This window comes from Podarcis bocagei (assembly GCF_964188305.1).
Source record: "Podarcis bocagei genome assembly, chromosome: 5".
NCBI classification, from domain to species: domain Eukaryota; kingdom Metazoa; phylum Chordata; class Lepidosauria; order Squamata; family Lacertidae; genus Podarcis; species Podarcis bocagei.
The window spans coordinates 71763187-71770394 of NC_138129.1; the positions used below are offsets into that span (position 1 = coordinate 71763187).

At 42.4% G+C, this 7208-nt stretch overlaps 1 long non-coding RNA gene across 1 annotated transcript; it reads left to right on the forward strand.

Moving 5' to 3' along the window:
* Positions 1–790: 790 nt before the first annotated feature.
* On the forward strand, positions 791–3827 carry LOC308586835. Its single transcript, XR_014008084.1, has 2 exons — positions 791–1195; positions 3311–3827. It is a non-coding gene; the product is annotated as an uncharacterized lncRNA (long non-coding RNA).
* The last annotated feature ends 3381 nt before the right edge of the window (positions 3828–7208 follow it).

Sequence of the window (7208 nt, forward strand, 5' to 3'; positions counted from 1 at the left end):
TGATCCAAGCAAATCAAAGGTTGCAGGATGGAGGGATGCACTAAGGAAAAATCAGACAAAATTTTCAATCAGGAACAATCAGGTTCTTGTAGATCTTTTTTCCTCCATCCCTTTCCTGCTTAACTAAATAAATACACTCACAGTTCCACTATTTTGCTGCACAGGAGGAGCAGCAGGAAGCGGATGGTAAAGTAACACGAGCAGCCGGGACTTTATCGAAAAAGGGAAATACAAGAGATATTGATATCATAAATTATGCAATGACAATATATGTGACCTGAAATATGTAAGGTAAGTAGATAGGCAGGCAGGTAGATCTGAGGATTTGCAATGCTGGTTACATAACCTTGAATGAACTGAAGTCTTTAAAGATGTTGCAGAGTTGCATTAACATCTCTTTAACGTCAAATATCTGTTCCTTGCCAAGGAAGTAATCGCAGGTGGGATGTGTATAGAACTCTCAGACAAAGAGAAAGACAGACTTATTTAATGAAAAGTCTTGTGTCCTACCATGCCTGCAGGTTAAACTGAGGTGTTTCTAATACTTCCCAAATCTAAAAGGGCCCTGAATGTCAGAGGGACGAACTACACATTACATAGAAGTACTTTTCGGAAAAGTAACTGCATTGGAAGGGAGAAATGGTTTGGATCAGGGCCATGGTGCTGTGAAAGGGATCTAACCTTTTAAGCCATCAACTTATCCCCTCCTGGGGGTGGGGGGACAGGTAAGCCCCATCCTGCAAGATCGATCACATGACACTGCACGCACACACTATTTGAATTGTGATGACCATTGTGGCGTTCATACGGAGCCGCCGGTCATCTCACGGACTATTGACCTGTACACCACTAATCCGCTGCCACCAACCAGGTCCTGCCCGGTAAAATCACTTCAGTCTCAGTCAGGTTCTCAATTAATAAAGAAGAGTGTATTTTATTTCAGACACAAACAAACTTTTACGGCATTCCAAACGTTGTTGCTCTTTACTTTCTTAGTCTTATTTTCCTTTCCCTATCTCTTCTACCTCCCCTCACTCAAGAACCCACTGCCCTAACTGTCTCTCTATTACCAGCTGCCTACCAACTGCTTCTCCAATTGCCTTTCCTAACCAGCCAACTCACTAAAACCAACCAACTACCCACCAACAGCTCCCAACAACAATTCAAACCTCAGGCTAAGCCCTTTTATACACAGGTAGGCTCCGCCTCCGGCTTTCCTATTGGTCTATATTTTTAACCCTATCTCTCCCCCCTGTTCAGACATTTTCTAAATGAACAGGCAAACGCCACAACCATCAACTCTGGAGGTGGACGGCCCCCTAAAATATTTTATTGGGGAGGAGGCCGAAGGGACCGCAGACCCTAGGAGTTGGCTGCTGTGTCCTGTCCAAAGCTAATATCAGATTCTGGTGATCTGGAAACTAATAACAGCAGAAACAATCTCCAAAATCAGTGACAGGTTTTTGAGAGGGGTTGGGGATCAGATACCCTTTTTATGTCCAAGTGCCTGCATTTTCTTTTTCTCTCTTTCTTAGCCTAAGAGGCAGTTTCACATTTTTTTTTTATCCAGATATTTCTACAACATGCCCATACATAAGCCCAAGGCACCACTTTAACTCGCTCCTGCTACTGTATCTTCCAGTCCCAGATCCAAACTATCCCTGTCTACTTCTCCTAAAATTACTATGCTGCAAAATACCACGACGGTTGAATTTCTCTACAATTGAGGCAACTCGTGAGGCTGTTAATCTGTGGACCCTTTTTGAGATTTGTAAATAGATGTTGTTGGTTGTCATTTTCAGGGCCTCTATCATTCTGACTGGTTTCCAGAGCCATAAAGTTATGGGCAGTTGCTTTGTCTCATTATCTCTTGGAAAAATACAGGGTCTGCCTTTTCCCCCCTTCTTCTTCTTATTGCTCCACTAACTTCTCCAAACACTCATTTCACTTTCAAGAAGACAGAGACAACTGAAACCATGCAGAACCTATATTAACAAAAACAAGAGAATTCCAGCAAAGTTCTAAGCGCTAAAATAAACAAAACCCAAATAGGTTCAACTGCTAGGATTTTATTTTCCCTTCTCATTTTTCAGTTTTATATTGAAGAATTTAATAAGAAAAACAGAGGGGAAGGGGTAAAGACACAATTCCCATGAAGTAACCCATTCAGACTAATCCTAGGAAAATACTTTTAAGAAGACAATGAGAGCTGTCCTGGATCAGACCAAAGGCCCACATATAGACATGAGGACAGCAGCATTCTGCCTATTAGTGCAGACCCTCCAAATGTCCCTGCTTTCCAGGGACATCCCTGATTTAGAGAAGCCATCCCAGTTTCTGATTTGATACTGGAATGTACCATTTTTCCTTAGGATGTCCCTATTTTCACTGGAGAAATGTTGGAGGGTATGGAGTTATCCGACCCCCGAGCCATCTAAAGGCAATCCTGCATAGGGAAGGTTTTTAATGTTTAATATTTCATTATGTTTTTATATATGTTGGAAGCTGCCCAGAGTGGCTGGGGTAGCCCAGTAAGATGTGTGGGGTATAAACAGTAACATTATCATTATGGAATGGGACGTCCCTATTTTCATCGGAGAAATGTTGGAGGGTATGACAGTGAGTCCCAGCACCAGCTGGTATTCAGTGACATACCACATTCAGTACTGGAGGAACTACAGAGCCATCATAGCTGTGGCAGTCAATGACAGCCTTATTCTCAAGGAGTCTGTCTAACCCCATTTTAAAGCTACCAGGGTTGAGGGACATTACTACATTCTGAGGTAGCAAACTCTGTGCACTGTACGAAGAAATAATTCTTTTCATGTGTGCTGAATCTCCCAGCATTCATTGCATCCCCTCCGCCAACATTTCTCAGATGGGAATACATACATCCTAGTCTACCCTCCAACATTTCTCTGGTGAAAATAGGGACATCAAAAAGCAGGAACTTCCAGGATCAGATCAGAAACTGGGATGGCTTCTGTAATTCTGGGACTGTCCCTGGAATATCTTGGAGAGCCTGTATGACCCAAGGATCAAAAACCTTTCCTTACGCACTTTCTCCACACACCATGTATAATTTCATGCACCTTTAGGATGACTCTTCTTACCTGCCTTTATTCCTTAGCTAAAAAGCTCCAAATGTTGTAAACACAAAGGACTTCTTCCAGTCCCTTGATCTTTTGGGTTGCCCTTTGGGGGGCTCTACAATATCCTTTATGAAGGTTGGGGAGACAATACCCATGTACGCCCAGTTTTCCACAGATCTGTATAAAAGTAATTTGATATTGGTGTTTTTGTCTTGAAGGTGTAGTGAATGGCCATATTGCCACTGTTGGCCTCCTCCTTTTCCCTATTCCCGCTGATGGCAGCTGATGCAACAGCATGAATACAAATTGAATCTCTGCACCATCGTGAGGGCGAGTCTGGATGTAGAATGGCTCTCCGGATTGGGCTATATCCTCCCCATTGGTTTTCAGAGAGTTTAAAAATGAGCACTATGAGAGAAAAGCATATAGAGGAACAGGCCATCACAACTTTAAAGAGACTGCACTAATTAATATTATCTGAGGAGATGGAAATCCATGTTCAGATCGGTTGCTTTAAAGTTACAGCACCATATGTGAGCTTCTTTCTTTCTTTTTTAAAGAGGGAAATGTATAATAACCCATGTGAATGATATTCTGGGCTGAGGGTACGCTATAATTTCAAAATAATTGCACATAAGCCTGGAATCTGAGCCGTGTATCTCTCTCAAAAGTGGAAATTTTATCCACTGCATGTGGACATTTATTAAAAATTAAACGGTGATAAATAATTCACAAGTCGCAAATCTGAATGAAGTTTCACAGTTTGGGAGGAATCTTAAGTAGCTTTTAATTATATGATTAACTGTTTCTTCCCTGCCCCCCCCAAGGGCTGAAACCTCAGCTGCCTACCCAATTATCACATGGATGTGTTTGTACTGGATCCACCTTCGCGGGGAAGCTCAAATTCCACCTTCTCTCCGCTAAGGGTAAGCTCCCGACTATTACTTGTAGCATATGGTAGCATTTTATTTCATATTTCTATTTATAAATACTTTATTATTACTTACCAAACAAACTTGCACATTACACTGCAACCTAGCTGGTTCCCAGCTATACAATAACACTGAGCATTCTTGCATTGCGCTTGCCTCAGCGAAACGCCCAGGTACAGCAGCCATTACTATAATTATAGCCTTTTATTATATCTCCATGTGTTAATTATTAAAAAAATAAAACATGTTATAAAATCTTAATTCCTTATTATCTTTTTACAGCTAACAGCTAGAGGAGCGTAATGAACTTTTCATTTTCACTCCCAGCAATCTTATTGCATATTATAGCCGGAGCAAATATTATGCTTATGCTGAATGGACAATATTTGTCAGTTTATTCGGAAGGCTTTAAGTCTGTTGCAAAGGAAGATAGGTTTCAACCAGGAACATGGCCTGCTATGATGCTATGAAGGCCCTAAGAGCTCATCCAGTGTGACCCGTTTCCACATATATCAGTTCCTTCCTAAGTCACACAGAGCCAAGGAATACATTTTAAAACAACAAATGCTACAGTCCTTCCTGAAAAGTACCACATATGACTGCAGGGGGGAAGAATGGTACATTTGAAAACACATTCTCTTGACGTAGGAAGAAAAAAAATGTCAAGGAGAAGACACTTTTCCACACTCTACATGCAGAGTACATAAAAAGTCAAATGTGGAGTTCCCCCTCCAGTATCAAATGCAGGTATAAAATGAAACAGGCTCAGGGTGGCTGTACTTTTTGTGGGGAGCTGAATGTGAAGTATAGTTTCAGCCTCACAGAACAACCAGATACTATCCCCCTCCTCCCAAGCACATAATAGAATAAAAGTTGCAGAGCTCCACTCAAGGAAGGAGGAAACGAGGAACAGTGAAGCAGTACCATACCACTTTAAAGAGTCATGGCTCCCCCCAAAGAATCCTGGGAGCTGTAGTTTGTTAAGGGTGCTGAGAGTTGTTAGGAGCCCCTCTTCCCCTCACAGAGCTACCATTCCTAGAGTTCCCTGGGAAGAGGAGAGACTATTAAACCACTCTTTGACAGGGCTAGAGGTCTCCTAACAATTCTAAGCACTCTTTTTTTAAAAAAACAAACTACAGCTCCCAGGATTCTTTGGGGGAAGCCATGACTATTTAAAGGTGTACTGCACTGCTTGAAATGTACAGTGCCTTCACCACCCTTAGAGCAGACCCAATGAAATTGGAACAACAATAACTTTCTTTCATTTCAATGGGTCTGTTCTATGCAAGTTTGGATCAACCCATAGGGTGAACTGAGACTTTCCCTGTGCCTTACGGTTATTGTTTGTCCTCTATGGTGCTCTGAGCACATCAGTGGAAGAACAGGGTAGAAAATCATTAAGCAGCAGCATTGTCATTATCATTCCTGGAAGAAGCTGCTTTGCTGATGTAACAGGTACCAGCTGGATGGCAGTGCAGACGCACCATCAGGAGAATCAGATTGGTTCTGCTGGTGCAACCAGGCAGCCCAGGCCTCTCCACCGCCTCACCTCTCCTCCTTGGGTGACCAAGTGGCATGTATGGCCACTAACTGGTGATGGGAAACCACAAGAGTCCTGCTCTCCCTTTTTGTAGTTCTTTTTTCTTCTCCAAATAGACGCGTATCCTGTACAACACAGACTTCCAAGTGTCCCTATTTTCCAGAGACAGTCCCAGATTTACAGAAGCCGTTCCAGTTTCTGATTTGATTTCAGAATGTCCCACTTTTCCTTAGGACGTCCCTATTTTCATCAGAGAAATATTGGAGGGCAAGGACTTATGCGACCCTGGAGCCAAGTTTCTACGCAACCTTTAGAAGACACCTGAAGGCAGCCCTGTATAGTTTTATCTTGTTTTTATATACGTTGGAAGCCACCCAGATGAGCAACCCAGTCAGATGGGTGGAATATAAATAAAAAAAGTGGTGCTGTTGTTGTTGAATAGGATGCCCCTATTTTCATTGGAGAAATGTTGGAGGGTATGAAAATATAGGCGTGGCCTTTGTCAAGTAGAGCACATGCACTCTTTGCTGGGAGTGAGTCCCACTGAAAATAATGGGGCTTCTAAGCAGAATTGTGTTGTCAGTAGCTTTGTATACAATGCTATTGAACTACCAACCTTACTGTATGCTGGTGAAACATGGACCACTTATAAACATCATCTCCAGCTCCTTGAAAGATTCCATCAACAGTGTCTCTGAAAAATTTTATACATCACTTGGTAAGACAGACGAACTAATACCAGTGTACTGGAAGAAGCAAAGATCACCAGTGTTGAAGCAATGATTCTTCAACATCAACTTCGTTGGACTGGACATGTTGTGTGGGTGCCTGATTATCACCTTCCAAAGCAACTACTCTATTCCAAACTTAAAAATGGAAAGCATAATGCTGGTAGTCAACAAAAGAGGTTGAAAGACTGTCTCAAGGCAAATTTTAAGAAATGTACTACAAACACCAACAATTGGAAAACACTACCCTGCAAGCGCTCCATTTGGAAAACAGCCTTTACCAAAGGTGCCATAGACTTTGAAGACACTTGAACTCAGGACCCAAGGGAGAAACATGCTAAGAAAAAGGCACGCTTGGCAAACCCTTACCATGATCAACTCCCACCTGGAAACCAATGTTCCCACTGTGGAAGGACGTGTGGATCCAGAATTGGCCTCCACAGTCACTGGCGGACTCATTGCTGAAACCGTGTTTATGGAAGACGATCTTATTTGGCTACGAGTGATAGAAGAAGAAGAAGAAGAAGAAGAAGAAGAAGAAGAAGAAGAAGAAGAAGAAGAAGATACAAAGTTCCTTTTGCTGCAACGGCACAAGCTTTTCTTTTCTTTTTACCAAGGATTGCTGAAGCAACTCCATAGGACCAGGTTATTCACATCCATTAACATATTGGAGTTAATGACCCCCTCTTGCTGTAGTTTAAGCTCCAGAGACTTTAGCCGAAAGAGTTTGTAGCATGAAGAGCATCGTCCTCTAGAAGAACAGATTGTGGTGTAAACAGCTTGTGATGTATATGGTCTTCTGCCAAAGTGGGAGTCATTGCTTGTCCCCGTGTTCTTGTTTGCGTGACCCTCCGCACAAGAATGAAGATATATAGCATTCTGTCTCCCTCGCCAGGTGGGAAGCAGGTGGTGTGCC